Genomic DNA, 15,624 nt, shown 5'->3' on the forward strand with positions numbered 1-15,624 from the left:
AAGGAAACCAACATTTATGGGCCAGGTGCTTTATACCAAGTAGCCCATTTAACCAGCTCAACATCCTCCTCCAGGAGCTAGTCCCCATAACAGAGGGAGAAACTGAGCCTCAGACATTAAGAAACATTCCCAGTTTCCAACAACTACTAATCGGCCAAGATGAGATTCGAACCTAAGTCTGGCACCAAAACCCCCACTGGTACCATCTCTTCTCCACACTATCCACTTGCATTTTGTGGCTGTTGAAGTTCCAAGTAGCAATATGTGTGTTCCATGCAAAAATTGCCTCCATTGACAGCAAACTTGACTTGCTTTGAAATGATAAGGTTTGAAAAAGTTAAAAACCCAGACCAAAGGGGAGAAAGCAAAGGCATCTGAATGTATTCAGCCTGGAAGAGAGATTTAAGATTGAGAGCACTTTAATGAGAGTTTTTGCAGTTCTAAAAGATCATTCCACTTCATAAAATGGCAAGTAGAATCGGTGATTCTCTATCCTCACCAGGAACTGATAAAGTACTGGCACCGTGTGGTCCTGTGTGGGTTTTAGTTTCCAAAATAGGCATATTTCGTATATGCCCTGTGGAGTCATGTCTGAGCCACCTCATTTGGGGAAGAAAGTGGGGCTCAAACACTTCCAAGAAAAGATTGTTTTTTTTTTTAATCTCTATTTCAGCTAGCAGCACCTAGCACAATGCCCAAGACATGGTTGGTGTTTTCAATATTTGCATGTTGAATAAATACAGTTGAATTTATTAGCAATTGTTAAACAGAAGAAAGGGTCACCTAGAATATGCTTTGAGAAGCTGAGAGGTTAACAAATTAATTGATAAGTAGATATTCCTCCATCTGAGCTGGCCCTGCTAGGCTTTCTGCAATGGTAGGGGCTGAAAAGCTTCACCTCCTGCCCCAAGTCAAAGCTAACGCTACAACTAGCTTCCCCCCCTTGGCAGTTAGCTAATAGTTTCCCCTCCAGAAGTTTACAAAGTTAACCAAATAAAGATAAAGCACCCAGACACCAGGGTGGATGTTACACACTGCAAAGATACTGATCACTATTTTCAACAAAGAATTCATTCTTTCCATTCCCATAAACCAATATGCTTGGTCCTCACCCCTCGAAAAAAAAAAAAAATCTACAGTTCAGAAATCTCGAATTCCTGAATACCCTTCTAATCCAGCCCCCAGGAGGTGCTTTCTCATGCAGATGCTGTGCTGGTCTTTTCAAAGGGGTTTCATAAGCTCCTCCATTTACCTCCCCTCCCCATACACACACCATAATAAGCTATCCAGGAAGTCCTAGGCAGAAGGAAATTGTAAATGTCTCAGAATGCATATTCTAATTTCAATCGCATGTCCTTGGTAGGTCATTTGACAATTGAAGCAGAGAATTACTAACAGCTGACCTTGCTTGAGGAGCTGAGGAATCTTACCCAGAAAAGGCAGAAAGTAAACACAAAGCATATGCGTGGCAGACACTCATGTATAACGATCCTGCAACAGGCAGAATGCAGATGTTTCTATGACTTGAAGGAGGGGACAGTCCTGGACATTGACCCAACAAGGATGAAGATCATCACTCTCTAGGGGACACAGCTTCAGCCATAGCGGGGTGCTGGGCACAGTCTGACGATGAGGTCGTGGGCCACCTGAATGGTCATCACCTGGAGAGACAGTTATAAATACTGTGTCATCCCCAAACTTCCTGAAATACTCACAGAAATGCTCACATTTCTAACAAGCACCCAGATACATAAGTCTTTCTGTGGCACACCAAGTCTGAGAATCACTACTGGCAGAACTTGAAGAACTTCCATTCCAGATGACCAGCCAGACTCCATTGCCATGGCAACGTGCTTGCCAGCCATTTAGAAGCAACTTGCTCTAATGTCACCACTGGATGGGAAACACACTACTGCCCAGAGGTGTCCCAGGAGTCACGAGTGAAATAATTAAGGAGCGGTCCAATCACCGTGTGGGGAGATTCAATCAGCACCACAGACTGGTTTGCCAAGAAAACACAGAGCTAAGTGCTTTTAGGAGACCAGAACAATACAGAAGACAGGCTTTTTGTCATCGAAGACGTGAAATCAGATGGTCAGTTTGAACCTATTTTTTTTTAAATAGGAAATTCAGAGTATTAGCTCCACTAATATCTGAGATCTGTAAGGGCATAAAAGTAGGAAGAGAAAGGCTAAAATTAAAACTATTTTCAAAAAACTAATCTGTTGCGTATTTCCCTCCTATGCTTGCAAGCTCTGCTGGAGCCCAGCCTATTTTTAAAGACTCTGGAAACCCACTCAAAGTGGTTTTCAGAGGATGTGGCCACAAATGGTGCCCATGCTACATCAGATCCTGAATAATAGACGTGTGGATCTGGGCAACCATAAGGGGAAAATTTTCCTCATGAAAGAGCAAACGAAGCTGGTGTGTGTGAGGTAACAGTTTTAGTATCCACATTAGTCCCAGATGTTTTTCCAAAGCGACTGAGTTTTATTTGAAAGCTGAGACAGACTATGGTTTCTTTGCTCTCTTGCCATGCCCTTAGAATGGAAAATATAGGACGATTAAGTAATAACACACGGAGACTAATTAATATTTCAAGGTTATCAGCAATAGGCCAACTCTCTTTTTCAATACTTTGGAGCCTCGATCGTTTTCAATAAGCTTCAATAAGCTCAACGCAAACCAATAGCCTTTAAAACAAGAATGAGCTTTCGGGTTCTTAAATCTTCCCAAGCTGCTTAGTTCAGGTAGACAAAAGAGGGAAGGGTAGCAATAACTGAACTGGAAGAGACTCAGAAATCATAGCATCAGTGTTCCCACTTAGCCTGTGTTCAAGGCTTTCTAGAACAAAGGCTACAGCTTCCTTTCCAACCTCCCTTTTGCTACTCCCCTAATACTGGACGAACTGGCTTCCTCTGTGTGTCCCCCAAGTTCATGCCCTACATGGCCACCCGCAACCTTTGATCATGCAATTTCCACCTTGACCCTTTCTACATGTCTGCCATCTTCTCTCTCCTCTTCTCCTTGCCCCATCCTTTGAGAACGACCCAAGTCCCCGTCTTCTGTCCTCCAGCTTCTGGGCTTCCTACCCTCCCTCCTGCTCTGACTCCCCCCAACCCCAAGCAGTTATTGTCACAATCCATTATGGGCTGAATTGTGTTCCCTCAAAAATTCATATGTGGCAGTCCTAATCTCAAATATCTCAGGATTTGACCTTATTTGGAAACAGGGTAGTTGCAGAGATAATTCGTTCAGGTGGTGTCATTCCAGTGGGTCATAATCCAATATGGCTGGTGTTTTTATGAAAAGAATACCATGTGAAGAAAAAGAGATTTGCATAGAGGGAAAATGACGTGAAGATGCAGGAAGAAAATGGCCATCTTACAAGCCAAGGAGAGAGGCCAGGAATGGATGTTTCCCTCACAACCCTCAGAAGGAACCATCCCGGGCTGACATATTGATCTTAGATGTCTGCCTCCAGAACTGTGAGACAATACATTTCTGTAGTTTAAGCCACACGTGTGGCTTAAAGCCATAACTTTGTTATGGTGGCCCCAGCAGATGAATATATTTTACATATATATGTATATATGTAATATATATATTTTGATGCCCCTTTTTGCATACAAAAACATTAAAATTATATTTTATGACTTGATTGTTTTTAAGATGAATATAAGAATATTAGATATCCAAACACATTCCTCCACCTAAAAGTTTTTTTCTGATTTTAAGAAGAAATTAAAACATTTTCATGGGCCCCTGGCACTGTGCCTGTTGTGCCTAATGGACAAGTCAGCCCCACGTGCAGCCTCTGAGTGGTCACTCTGGTGACAACATTTTGTGCTACCAAGTAGACCACAAGCTTCAGGAGGGCAGAGAGCATGTATGACCTCCTCTGCATCCTTCACCTTTAACAGATGTTCAAGAAAAATCTGTCGATTAATTGATCTGGTCTAACTTCCCGTTTCGGGGGGTGGGGGGCTATGCCATCTAAAATTCCAGCACATTTCACTGTGGTGTCTTCCTTTTTATATCTCCAGGGAAGAAAACATCATTCCGATGTTTATCAGAGCTTACATCTGGAATCACCTTCCCATAGATAGCCAACATGCTTTTCAAGACAATCCAAGAGCATTCCTCATTATAAATGTCCCCAACTCCATAAAACCTGTCATCTCACTGTGTGACCTTGAGCAACCACACTAAAACCTTGGGCCTCAGTTTCCACAAACATAAAATGGGAAGGTAGCTCCACATGATCATGTAAGGGTCCTTCCAATTAATTAGTCAAGCAAGAACTAAAACCTGCCTCCAAATCCAGTGCCCTTAAATTCAAAAATTTTCAAAGACAGAGACTCTTTTAAGGGCGGTGATAGGAGAGGAAAGCCTACATAACCTCACACACCCACTGGCTCTGCCAAAACATGAGATGCTCACCCTGGTTGTAGGTTTCCTAATCCCTACCCTGCTCCCCTTGTCTTCCTTAGATTCTCAAAGTAATTATGGTCGACCTTTCACTTCCCTTCAGAACCTGAATTTGAGACCCACCGACACCTAATGAATGAAGGATTCTTCCCATGGGACTCAGAGGTGTAAATTATGCAGACACCACAGTCACCTCCTGAAAATGATCCTATTATCCGCGTAACCATTCCTGATCCTCAAACACATGTTGTGCTAAAGTTTATTACTGTAACCTTTCAGAAGGATTTCTTAAGCATTTGGGGGGGGGGTACTAGCATTATAATAGACACGATGCAAACTGAGTCTTAACAGGAGTTCGTTGTTAGTGAGGGAGGGAGGGAGGAGCCAGGAAAAATAGAAATAAATTTCCATCAATAGAAAAATGGTCAATAAAATAGGATGTATCCATACTCCGTACTGTGAAATGCTAAAAATAACAAGGTAAATCTGCATGTACTGACTTGAGATCTCCAACACCTATTTTATATATATGTTATATAGAATATATAATATGTATTCTGGTGTGCAAACCCTGAGATAAGGATACAAGTACAAATAGGTTTTCTCAGGAGATGATCCTTGATCCTGGGAGACATCAACAGAAGAGCGAAGATGTGAGACAGGGAAGGGAAGAAAGCCAGTAAGAAAATGTGTTACCAAGCAGGCTAACACCATGAGCAACCGGAGCTTAATTACTCTGGGGACCACAGGGGACCCCGAAGAACACACTTGAGAGTTATTCCAACTGGGAGGTGAGGAAGTGGGGGGATTAAATGTCAACGCTCATCAGTTATCAGTTGAGGTACTGTTCCTGGGGCATGTTGAGTCTCTAGCGCTGCCAGCTTGTCTCACATGCAGAGAGAAGACACTCTCATAGTTGGAGAAAATCCTCAAATACAGATCCACAGTTGCTGATAGAAGTCCCACCAGCATGTACCGAATCGGTAAGTGTCAGGGGCATTTTTTATGGTATACAAGGCATTTGCTTGTTTTCAAGCACAGAGAAAGGTTGAAGGATGCCCATTAACTATCGACAGAAGTTACTCACCTGATGGTTCTTCAGAACAGCTCATGGCCACCTTCCTCCATGTTATCTTCCTCTACTGCAGACAACCGAATGACACTTCAAGGTTCTGGCTGGGAAGACAAAACTCACTATTGTCTCCTTGAAGGCAACTATACCTCATACTCTTTTCTGTATGCAGGAGCACATTGCACGATGGTGGGTATCTATCATGGTAGCTGCTCAGTAAACATGATGGATCATGTGGTCAATGAAACAGACCCTTTCTTGGCCCCCTCTAGGAATCTATACCCAACACAACTAAAACATTTATTTTTTTAAATCAATAACGATTTGTGTCAGTTAAACATATTTTAAGATACTATGGTCTTCTATTTCACTCTCCTCCAACTCTCCACTTGTCTACCATTCCCTATGCTGAGCCTCAATAAATTGGCCACACTACTCCTTGACCATTTGCATAGCACTAAACCAACACTCACATGACAAGGGGTCTCTGGCTATTTAAAGTCCTTCTGCCCCCTACTCAGGCTTCCAGGGAAGTCAGTAAAATTTCCTGGACTTGAAGCACTATAAGGGGCTCCTTGCCGTATTCCAGTTGACTAGCCAAGTAAAGACCAACACATATGTGGTAAGTTAGCCTGACTTTTGCCTAACAAGTCCAAAGAAAAAGGGTCTGAGCAAAGCATAATTCTCTAGAGATTCTTTTAAATCTAGCCAAACAAACAAACAAAAAAGGATGAAAATATAAGGCCAGAGTTATACTTAAAACCAGAGGGGAGTCTTGGGTAACCAGAGGGGAATCTTGGGTATCCAGAGAGGTCCTGGATGTCTTGGCTTTGTCTGAGTACTGATTCATGCACTTATTCATTCATTCACACATTTATGGAGGGATTGTGATGTGCCAGGCACTATGCTGGCACCTTGTCAACTCATGGTGAATGAAAAGGCATAGGCCAGACTAGAGGGGAATTTTAAAGGGGGCACTTTCTAGACTAAGGTCTCTAGTGATCTTATCTATTTTATAATACCAAAGCCTGGCTAATTTGTATTCGTCAGGCAGTGTACAGTTCTTGTTTATGGCTACATCCTAAAACCCGAGGACCAGAGGGCAGGGGATGCTCCATTGCTGGAGGGCCTGCCCCCGTACCCCCAGCCAGCACAGGACCCCATCTAAGGTAGCAGTCAGCCTGTTCCAGTCTCACTGCTTCTGTCATTGGTATGGTTGAGTTTCATCTTGAGGTATCTGCAGCTTCTTGCCCGATCCTCTTTATCTTCTAAAGTACAGCTCAAAAATCCTCTTGAACACAACAGAGCAGCCCCACATGGAAAAACAGAGGCTGGGAAAAGAAATGGGAAGCAAGCACAGATTGAAATCCAGGGCCTTAAGCTAAAGCATCAGGTCCCCCAACGTGTGATTTATTATAGAACATAGACCAGAGATACTTAGCTGAGCCACCAAAGACTTTATCTCCTCTGGCTTTGTAACAATATGATTCAAATAACATCCCTGGTAGTGAAAAGATCCATAAATCCATACAGCTTCCCTATTCCATCTTGCAGTCAAACATGTATTTGGGGCTTAGGACAAAATGGAGCCTAAAATGCTTTATTTTAAAGGGATGGTCCCTCTGAATAAAATTGCTTCCTAAACAGGAGAGCAGGACCAAAGAATGAAAATTGATATAATTTCCCACTCTTTGTGAAGAAACGTTTAATTTGACATCTTTTATCCAGGGGAATTCTGGATACTAATCGCTGCTTTGATGCACCCCTCCCATGGCTACGCTTTGAATTCTACCTCCCCTCCCCCTTAAAGTAGGAGGTTGCAGGTAGATAATGAAAAAAATAATTGCCCCTGGTTAACAGGGAACATTAAATGGGAGACAGAATTTAAGTGACTGTAGCTCTGAGTTAAGCAAGCAGAAACAGGCAACACTCTCGAAGGCCCTTCCTTCTCTCTTCTTGAGATGTTCCAAGCTCTGCTCACAAGAATGATGGAGAAAACACTTTCAAGGATCTTTTTCTCCCCTGTACCACATAACCATTCAAAACCCGGCGCTAGATAAAGTTCCCATGTACAAGTAGATTTACGACAGGAGGAAATTGGACTCTACAAACCCAGGTGTGCAAATAAAAGGACATATTCTTCAGAAATAAAATCGCATTTAACACTGAGCTCCCATTCCCCCCGGACCGAAGAAAACCTCTCTCAGTCACGAGGGAGTTCTCTCCATTTGACTCCTGGAAGTTGTTCAAATGCGCCCAGGGACTTGATGCAGAAGTCCAAGGTCAGGGAAGGCCCGCTGATCTTCAATCCAATCTCATGGCCGCCAATGTCGGTGCCTCCACAGTTCCTGGATTGCAGATCTGCCATGTCTGTGCTCCCACTTGAGCACCTCGGTGCCTGGGGACCTCCTTCCCTTGCTCACCTCCTAGCTAGCCATGCCCCTCTCGGGTTTTTCCACCCCTCAGGCCCTGTAAAAGCCAGAGCCTCCATTTCCCAAAACCATCACCCCTTTCCTTCCAGTCTTAGAGAGGTCTCCCTCTTCTCTTTCTGCTCTCATAGGCTCTGCTTCAAAAACCACGCAGCTCTCCGAGTGGATAGAAGGATGGATGAATGTGATAAAGCAAGCATAGTAGAATGTTTATGGTAAAATCGAGATGGTGGGTAATGGGTATTCACTGTAAAATTCTTTCAATTTGGCCATATGTTTGAAATTTTTCATAATCAGTGGTGGAAGAAAATGCAACTCTCGCCCTAATCCCTTACACTCCATGCTGTGGCTTTTGAAAACAAAAGCCAGGAAGGGAAGTGGAGCACAGTGGGGTACTTAGCCCTGTGACATAAATCTCCCCAAGACAGGGGAAATGATCTGGCTAGCAAGCCTTCTTGGAATCCAAAAGGCAAAAATATAGAGAGGACGAAGCACCCTTTAGTATCTCAATGGATTTTCCCACCACGCTCTCTAAAGGAAAGAGAACCAGTTGTGATTGTCCACTTCCACACCTCAAGACCACCCCCATCCGAAATCTAGTTGTCCATACCATAACCACCTTTTCACTCAAAGATGCTTTGGAACGAAACAATACCTGACCCTCCTCACTTCTGCATCCCACAGCCAAGATGTAAAGGATGGGTTCTTGGCTGCAGGACACACAAACTGAAGACAGCCCAAATTTCAGTAGAAACGTCAAGTAGCTCTTGACCTCTGGAAATATCCTGACAACTGGTTCTTAGGGCTGTACTGAAAAGATCTTAGTGTTAACAAGGTGCCTGGGTGGTTCAATTGGTGAAGCGTCTTACCTTCAGCTCAGGTCATGATCCCGGGGTGCTGGGATCGAGCCCTGCGTCGGGCTCCTTGCTCAGCGGGGAGTCTTCTTCTCCCTCTCCCTCTGCCCCTTCCCCCACTTGTGCTCTCTCTCTCTCTCTCTCTCTCTTGCTCCCTCTCAAATAAGTAAATAAAATCTTTAAAAGAAAAGATCTTCTTGTTGCTCTGAATGCTGAGAAACACTGAGCTGGCTCTGGAGGTCCCCATCACTCCTATAAGTTTCAGCTGCAAGCAGCTGTTAGAAAGCCCTGAACACAAAACACAGGGTAAAAATCCAATGTTTCCCATCCAAATAAGTAAAGCCACGTTTCTGACTGTCGCCACATCACATGGAAGTAATTGAATGGATTTCCATCAGATCTGGAAGATCTGTTTTGGATGGCCTGATAAAATATATGCTGAGTGGTGAGTGGGAAATACATATTGAGTTGCCCATCAGAGCTCCATTCTCCGTGAGAGAAGCAGTCAGTCTCTAGAGAAGGCAAAACTGAGGTACAACAAGATACCCAAGGGCCTTTCAATGAGAAGAGAGATGCGTGAAAAAGATGGATTTCAACTCGGAGTCCTTAATTGGGTTCTGTGATCTACAAGCATTGATTGGCAATTGGGAGGTTTCTACCTCGGACAACTCCAAGAAGATGCTCCACAATGAGCTGCAGCAGGGATTAATTTATTTATTTCAAGATGGCTAGTGATTCTCCTGAGAGATGCCGGGAGGCTGGCTGGTTCATATGACACAGGAAGACTGGCATTGCAATGGACCAAGAAAGAAAAAGAAAAAAAAAAAAAAAAAGGTACTTATACCAAAAGTATTTTCCTTCATTTACTCTTGTTCTCAGCCACGTTCCTCTCTAATATTTGTCAGTTACAGATCATCTAACTGCTTTACCAATATTAGAATAAAAGCTCTCACTCCCCCCACCTCATGTTTCTCACGCACACACACACACACACACACACACACACACACACACACACACACACAGTTGTCTGACAGATACAGCAGCTTCTCTCAGCTCCTCCTCAGGCATGGGTTCTCTTAGATATGTCTGTGGATTTCTCCTGGTAATTCCATGAGTTTTGATGATAATGATAATAATAATAATAATATCCCGTTATTATTTTAACACTCCTTCAATAACACCAATTCAGATCTAGCCCCTCATCACAGTACAGGCCACTGCCCCTCACCCAGAGATAGAGTAGGCATTTCTACTTGTACCCTAACCCCTCTTTCTGCCTCTTCCCCCGCCTCAGCCTTCCCTAACCACCACCCACAAAGGCAAGGCTGATTTTACTTCTAGCCAAACCTTCCAAATGAAAGAGGGAGAAGTGTGAGAGGGGGAACAAATAATGGGCCAGCTCTAGCAGTTCCCCACTGCTGAGCTGCCAGGGAAAGAGTTTCATTAACGATGACACGAATACTAGAAAGAAATGCGTTGTTTAAAGTGTTCCCTTCTAGGCAGATAGAAGCCGAATCAAATGGCCAGCCTACTATTAAGACAAGTGAGTATGAAATTAGGTAGCTTCCAAATGCAAAGAAGCGTGTTCTATACAGTGTGTCTTCCCTTTCACTGTCTGAAGCTTACACCCCTTCAGCATCGCGGGATGCATACTGCAATCTCCTTCCTGTTTACAATCCACTTGTACTCACTCCCATTGGTAAAGAGCTCTGGAAGCCAGCACGGAATAGGAACCAGAAGGTGCAAACTCCTGAAATGAGGTCAGTGGGCATGTTAGACCGAATAATTTGGATTATAAGTCAGCTTTGTCATTGTAAGAATAGTGTTTCAACCAACAGATCCAACTCCGGGATCTTAATGTGTGACAAAGAACAAAAAGGAACAAGAACCACCTTGACAGCAACTGTAAGATTTCACCTTCCCAGAGATAAAGACTCCACAGTTCCTCAAGGAAGCACTGGGGAGCTTGAAAAAGACCACCACTCGACAACAGGACCAAACTGTCTGCCCCGATCCAGCCGTCACTAGTGAAGTCGCTAGAACACTAGTGAAGTTGCTAGAAGCACAGCCTCCACATGCCTCCAATCCGGATCAGGGTGTTGTTGGAAGAATTAGCCGGAACGCTTTCCGTGGCAAGCTACATTTCCAACGTCTACAATAGCGGGCACTCAAGGAGTATTGAATGAATGAATGAATGAATGTGCATTCGTGTGTATCTAAAGCACCAACATAGGCTAAAAAGTGAAATGTACTCACCACCTACCTTACCAAACGAGAGCTCTGAGCGAATAAAATGGCTTGCTGAAAAGAAGCATGGGGCAGACCATGGCAGGAAATAACCCAGAGGCCAGAACCCCAACCCAGAGACCCAGTGCAGTGCATGAGTCTCCCGGACAGAGTCTGATTCCCTGGTGCTGACGGCCACACCAGCAGGACCCTGACGCTGATCTGCCTTCTAACTGGGAGCCAGACAGACTGAGCGGCAGAGCTGGGCCTCTCACTCTCCCTTTGCATCTGTGGCTCCTTCTGCTGCTGATGAACCCACCCAACAGGGACACTTCCCGGCTGGTGCCCTGGTGTGGCTCTCCCATACCCTGGGCCCTCCCCATGGCAAGCACATCCAACTGGCAGGGTTGAAAAAAGGGGGCATGGCAGGGATTCAGGAAAAAACCCCAAATGAATGTCTCAGCTGCCCCATCCAGCCATAAAGCTGAACAGCACCCGCCCGAAATCACCACCACGATTTTACATAAATGACTTTCAGGCTGGCTACAAAACCCCATGTGAGTCTCAACAGTAAAGGGCCTCTGGGTAATTCACCAGCTGGCTAGCTGATTTTAGCACAGTTAGTAAAACACTGCATTAACATTTAGCTTTTGTGTGTAGAACAAGCTGTGCAGTAAATTTTTCTAAATGTTACCGAAATATATTACCTGCAAACTATAAGCTAAGCTGAGGCAGCAACGGGAGAGGTTTTTGTTCTCAGAAAGCCCACATTTTAGAAGATGCATTTGGAGGATTCGCATGCCTGGCCCACAGGAAATAGTTCTTAGTGACGAGTGGGAGACACGCCTGGGGTGAGGATCCAACCTCTGCCGCAGGGCGCTGGCTCATTTGATCCATCCCCTCGTATGTACTGTGCGCTTGCTGCTTGCGATAGAGTGAATGTTTGTGTCCCCCGAAAACTCATCTGTTGAAAAGCTAATACCCAAGGGGATGGTCTAAGGAGCTGGGGTCTCGGGAAGGGGATTAGGTCATGAGGGTGGAGCCTTCATGAATGGGATTAGTGCCTCATAGAAGAGACATCACAGGGCTCCCTGGCCCCATCCACCACTTGAGGACACAGCAAGAAGGTGCCATCTCTGGGGAAGCGGGCTCTCCCCAGACACCAAATCTGCCAGAGCCTTGATCTTGGCTTTGCAGACTCCAGCACTGTGGGGAATAAACATTGGTTGTTTATAAGCCACCCAGCCTATGGTGTTTCTGGTACAGTCACCCAAACGGACTAAAATGCTGCCTGCAAAGCCCTTTATGGGGGCTGGGTCATTTGAGGACCATGAGGACCAAGCTTAAAAGGCATTGTGAAGGAGGACATTTTGTGTCTGAAATGGCCCTCAGGATGCTGGTGTTGTGCGAGCTGCTGGCAGTCCCGCCCATGGCTTCTCGGCACATCACTGACTGCCATCCACGCCAAGAACCTCTTGCTGCAAACATCTGTGACTCTGCCTGGGGGCTTTTTCTGGCTCAGATAACATGCTTCCCTGGAGCACTGGCAGGCTGGAAATGCTGGGCAGTTAGCGTCCCCCGAGGCAATCCCCAACCAAGGGCAGACTGGAATTGGGGGGGTGGGCGGCAAACAGCCGGCTGCCTTTGCACTTCAAGTGGGATCAAACTAAGGCATATCCCCCACCCCCACCCCGCACCGTCTCTCAGAGTTCCAGGCACCCACGTGGGAAGTGGCTTGGAGGCACACCTCTTATGTCTGTCTTCCCTTGCCGGCCCCATCTTCCATTCCCCTGGGGTGCTTTCTGGGGTTCCGACCTCAACAGCCCTTCAGAGTCACCTTCCTGAGGACCCCATCCTAAGACAGACTGCTTCTTCTCTCTTGGGAATCTCACCCTCTCGACACAAATCATTTTGGAATCCCACCCACGTGCAAAATCTTTTGATAGTGTCTTCAGACTCCCCACTTAAAATGAATTATTTGATTATTTAATTAGTCAAGTTTCTTTTCGGGAATAGAGCCCCCATCTTATTCACTGATGCAGGGGAACTGCCCCGACTGGACCAGAATGCTGGTCTCAGCCTCGGGGATGCCTTCTGACGCCAGGGAATTCCCACCAAAGAGAAACCTGTAACCACAGGCGGGAACGGGCAGAAGTGCCAGGAAATGTCAAGCAAGAGCCAAGAAGGGGGCAGAGCTCTCACGTGGAAGGTACAAAGGGACCTTGTGTATCACGAGAGCTTGTCTCCAGAAAGGCTAAAACCAACATAAATACCTGCACAAATCAACACAAGGCAAGGCAACTTGAAAACAGTCCGCCCACTCTTAATTATCCTCGGGTGGATTATCTAGCTGGTGGGCCATCAGTAGCAAAATGTATACCCTAGCCGGGTTTTCCTCTCACCTCCACCCTCTACCTGGTGACTTCCCCAAACATGCGCTGATATATATTCAGGAAATGCAAAGCCATTTTAAGATAAATCTGATGAGAAGATAAAGAAATTCATGTGCATGCAAAAGCCCCAGAGAAACGATTTCTGACTATTCTGAGTCTTTTTAATTATTCCGGCTCACAGGTCTCCTCCAATTGCATGGTGGTTCAGGAAGTGACTCCAGACGAAAACAGCTCCGCCAAGAGACACATACCCGTGGGAAGCGTCGACCACCTTGCAGAGGCTTTCCCACTCGAACCTGACTGCAAATATGCAGCTAGATAAATTTAGAAGCCACAGCATACATAAATGAAATAGCATATACTCCGCACGGTCCCACTAGCACAGTGGATTGCAGGTTTGACCATTCGACAAATACTTCTCAGGTGTCTACCATGTGCTAGATGCGGGACCCGCCAGATAAAAGGAGGTTGCCTAACCTCAAGGGGACTTGGTTTTAGTAAATTTTGCCCTTCATCTTTAAAAAACTCCATTCTATTTTCTGCTTCTGATTTTTAAAGCCAACCTTTCATATATACTATATATATAATATATTTATATATTTCACACATATATATTCTTGTATTATATATATTTTAAATTTTACATGTAATATATATTATATTATACCTATTGTATATTCTTATATATTATGTTACATAATATATGTTATATAACACATAATATATGTTTATATGTGATACATATATGCAACACGATATATATGATATGTAATACATGTTATATATGTTATATATGATGTATGATATCATATATGTTATATAATTTATAATATATATTATAGAATATGTTATATAATATAATTAGAATACATATTCTAATTACATTATATATTTATATATTCATAAGGTATAACATTATTGTTTTGGAACTCCAACTTAGGCATAAGAAAGACCTTGGATTAAAACCTGGCTTTGTCATTTACTTAGTATGTGACTACAGCTAGTCTCATTAGCCATAATTACTCTGAGCCTTGGTTTTACCATCTTTAAAATGGACAATTATAATAAGAACTAATCAGAGTGATGTTTGGAAGTAAAATAATAAATATAAAGTCTTAGAGCAGGTGTCATAAATAGTAAGTGTTGCATTATTTTCCTGTTGTTTCTAGACTCTACTTGCCTTCCTTGGCTTGTGGCCCCATGATGCCAAGTTCTGCCGATGGAAGCATACCTCCTTCTGTGACTCTGGTCCTTCTGATACCGTCTTATATGGTCCCTTATGTGATTACATTGGGCCCACCTGGATAATTCAGGATAATCTCCCATCTCATAAAATCCTTAGCTGAATCATATCTGCAGTCTCGTTTCCCAGGTAAGGTAACATATTCACAGGTTCTGGGGATGAGGATGTGGACATCTTTGGGGAGCCATTATTCTGTCTCCCATGGTGCTAGTTGTTTTTTCTTTCTTTAATAGTAGTCTCGATGCCTAGAGCCTTGTTAACTGCTTTGTACGTTTTCTAACCTACCGCTTGACAACCTGTGGCAAGTGTGACAAAGATGACATGACAAATATTGGTGGCTGCATGCCCCCCACCTCACCCACCTGCCGCCAAGCCCAAGATGATGACCAGTGGTCAGTCTACATTCCGGGTGTGTCCTACCCTGAGATCACCTCACCCACAAGGAGTCAGAAGGCCCTTCTAGCATCACACATTAACAAGCGCTTTCAAATGTCTTGGATTGTGACGATCAGGAAGGCTCGTTACTCTCACTGAAGATGTAGAAATGAAAACACACCTAACCAACTGGTAGAGAAGGGAAAGCCAGAAATAGATGAGCTGCTGTCTCTGGGTGTTAAGCAAAGAGTTAACTTAAATTTCACGTAGGTCTGATACCCTAATAAGAAATGTCATGAACGTAATAGAGGAAGTGATAAGAACGTGGCTTCTTAAAAAATTGAAGCACCACAGGTTTGCAGACACCACCAAGGCTCTCCCAGCACTAGAAGAGAAGTATGTTCAAGACAGTCAGCCTAAAAGATGAGTTATGGCCCAGTTTCCCTCTTAAGTCAGAAGGTGATGTTTCTCTGAAATGCACCAGCTCCTTGGTTACATTGGGATTTTCCGTTCCCCTGCCTACTGTGGTCCTCCATCTGGATATCCAATAAGCATCCTAAGTTTGCCATGGCCCAAACTGCATTCCAGAGCCCAACAC

Source organism: Zalophus californianus, chromosome X (assembly GCF_009762305.2).
Source record: "Zalophus californianus isolate mZalCal1 chromosome X, mZalCal1.pri.v2, whole genome shotgun sequence".
Classification (NCBI taxonomy): domain Eukaryota; kingdom Metazoa; phylum Chordata; class Mammalia; order Carnivora; family Otariidae; genus Zalophus; species Zalophus californianus.